We start from the raw sequence: 3,485 nt of genomic DNA on the forward strand, positions 1-3,485 counted from the left end.
GAATCTAATTACTCTAAGAACAGTTACATGATGTAGCAAACAATCTCATTTTAGATGGTCTTAGTGAAAATGATATATTCGAACGACATTAGGTTTAACATCTTTCTGTTAAAGTAAATTTACGCTTATATGCAATCCATAACTTTTAGCGATCAAATGAGCGAACTGTAAGGACAGTTACATGATGAGGCAAAACAATCTCATTTTTAGATGGTCTTTTAGGCAATCATGAGAATGATATATTCAGACGACAATATGTTTAAAATCTTTCTTTTTAAAGTAACTCTACGATTATGCACTAACTACTGCGTCCATTCAATCATTAACTTTTAGCGATCGAATGAAAATGAGTTATAATAATAATAGTAATAATAATAATAATAATAATAATAATAATAGTAATAATAATAATAATATAAATAATAATAATAATAATAATAGTAATAATAATAATATAAATAATAATAATAATAATAATAGTAATAATAATAATAATAATATAAATAATAATAATAATAATAATAATAATAGTAATAATAATAATAATATAAATAATAATAATAATATAAATAATAATAATATAAATAATATAAATAATATAAATAATATAAATAATAATAATAATAATAATAGTAATAATAATAATAATATAAATAATAATAATAATAACACGTATGGAACCGTCACATAGTCAGCTCCCAAATTAAATTGTTAAATTAAATTATTATTATTCCAGCTAGTATTCAGCTCAGTTGTGTTTGAACCTACCAGGTACCCACTTGTACTCCTATGTGGAGAGAGGCAACCGTATATAAAGTGCCTTGCCCAAGGACACAAGCAATTTGCACTGTGAGTTTCGAACCCCCGACCTCGAGAATGGGAGTCCAAGCCACAACCGATGCGCCAACCGCTACGACATATTAAGCACTGCAACTGATGTAGGTCTACCTCCACAATGACCATGATCTTGTATCTTTGTTCTGACACCTCACCCACATTTTTAAACTACTTCTTTTATTTATCATTCACAGCTGGTATTGCAATTACGACTGATTCACAACTTATCATCTCAACCAAACATTGTACATACTTCCTTTCTCGATTGCTTTCACAAAACGCATTTTATCAATCTTGGAATGCATTTGTTAATTCGATTATTTTTCTGCGTTTTAACTGTTACCTAAAACGATCGCAAAGTACCGTAAATGCCCGAATAAGCTTATACAATTGTTGGAGGCTTCCGTTGCAGCGCTTATTCGAGAGATGCGCTTATTCGATTATATGCACGTTCCCATGTTACCTATTGCACGTACAGTATTCCCATAGTTCAATAGGCCTATCATAGGTCTTATCATAGTAAACAAACGTTTATAAAGAAGTGCTTGTGTCTTCCTTGCGTTATTTATTCATTTTAACACTGTGTATTGTATTTAAAACCCTGTTTCAACACACACAGGGTAATACCATAATACTCTCAATTAAGCGCTGCGGTGCTTATTCGAGAGCGGCGCTTAACGAAAAGAAATCACGTTTGGTGCGGCGCTTATTCGAGAGCGGTGCTTATTCGAGCATACGGTACGGTATTAAAAAAAACCGTTACGTGTACTATGATCCTTGCTGAGGGATTGCCATACCTAAAGCCCTATCCACACTATAATTTAATAGTTCACCAATGAACAGTGAACCTTGAGTTAACAAATCCTTGTGATTTGCCCATCTTCCAGCCCATATTAGCAATTCAGAAGCATTCGTCACATAGACTGTTATAACCGAATCGAGGCAAAAAAACACCAGTTGTTAACTATTGGCCTATCATACAGTCTGTCAAAACTAGTCACGACACACACACGTCAAGACACGTGTCTCTTTTTCTCGATTTAATATTCAGTAGGCTTATCAATATCTGCATTAAACACGATACACTCTCACTAATCAAGGTTGCTCAAACAAATCAATCATTTTAGATAGAAAGACTTCCATTCGACATACTAAATATTTTGATATTTATACACGGGAAATGGTGCAAATAAGAGGTGTCGTCTTCTTCTTCTTCCGTTAAAGTGCAAACTTAATTAAGACTGGAGCACTTGGTGGAAATTGATGCAAGTAGGCGGAATTTTAACTTAGTAGGCCTATTCCCCTCTTGAAAATAGTAAGAGACTGTGCATGGACAACAGATTCATTCTCGTTCCATTCTCTTACAGTACGCGGGAAGAATGATAATTTGCTCAAACCTTAAAGCTAAATTATTAACCGGAAAAAACGTTAAACTCGTATTGTCTTCCAAAAGATTCAAACCAAATACCCTCCGACTTAAGGTGGCATATCGGTTGCAATACTAGATTCCAATTAACTTTGAATAATACATTATTACAATGATTATATATTGTCAATAGAATTTTGATTTTGTTTTTGGCAATGGGCTATGTGCATACATTATATCGTAGGCATAATGGAAGTGAAAGGGCTACTCTGTAAGGAAAACAGTGATATGTACTCGGAAATAATCTCATTTAGTCATTAGTCAATAAGTCATTTAAAAACCGATACATTGGATCATCGATAACCAAAATCAACATCACGAAAGAGAAGGGAAATTTACAGACACGAAAGAACAGACTTCTATTCCGTTTTAACCTTTGTCCTGTATTAGTTTTAACATTATGCTACTACTTGATAAACCCTCACCAATTTAAAAACAGCGCTAATGCTCTTATCGTGTTATATTGAATGAAACACACATAGTCGTATAGTATATCTATATTATTAATATACATTCAAGTTCAATAGAACTTTACTGCTTTCTTTTGCGTAGGCTTGGACTAGATCGCCCACCCACATTTTGCAATATACGGAATCTGTATTAAAGGGGGCCCATGTGAACAGGCCGAATCGATTCACAATTTGAAACATCTAAATAGAATATAGGGTATACTGTCATTATGAGAGCAAGAGAGAGCCTCATTCCTTAAAATTCATTTGAAAGGTCAGCGTCAAAGCAACCATAAACATTAATTAATATTTTCTTTATTTGTAATAGCTGAAATAATGATGATGTTAATAATAATAATAATAATAATAATAATAACCAGAGCCTTGCAGGCGTCAACGTTCCTATACATGATACATGACTTAATAAGTATATAGGCCCTATATATATACGTGTATATATATACATACATATATATACATATACACATATATATACGTATACACGTATATATACAGGTATATATATATATATATACGTATACACGTATATATATACGTATACACGTATATTATATATGTATATACGCGCGCGTGTGCATATATACACGAGCGCGTGTACATACATACGCGTGTGTATATATACGCATGTATATTATACGTGTATATACACGTATATATACGTGTATATATATATATATGTGTATACGTGTATATATATACGTATACATGTATATATATGTATACGTGTATATATATATACGTGTATATATATA

This window comes from Anneissia japonica, unplaced genomic scaffold (genome assembly GCF_011630105.1).
Source record: "Anneissia japonica isolate Jap-2015-1 unplaced genomic scaffold, ASM1163010v1 scaffold3531_len492141_cov184, whole genome shotgun sequence".
NCBI lineage: Eukaryota > Metazoa > Echinodermata > Crinoidea > Comatulida > Comatulidae > Anneissia > Anneissia japonica.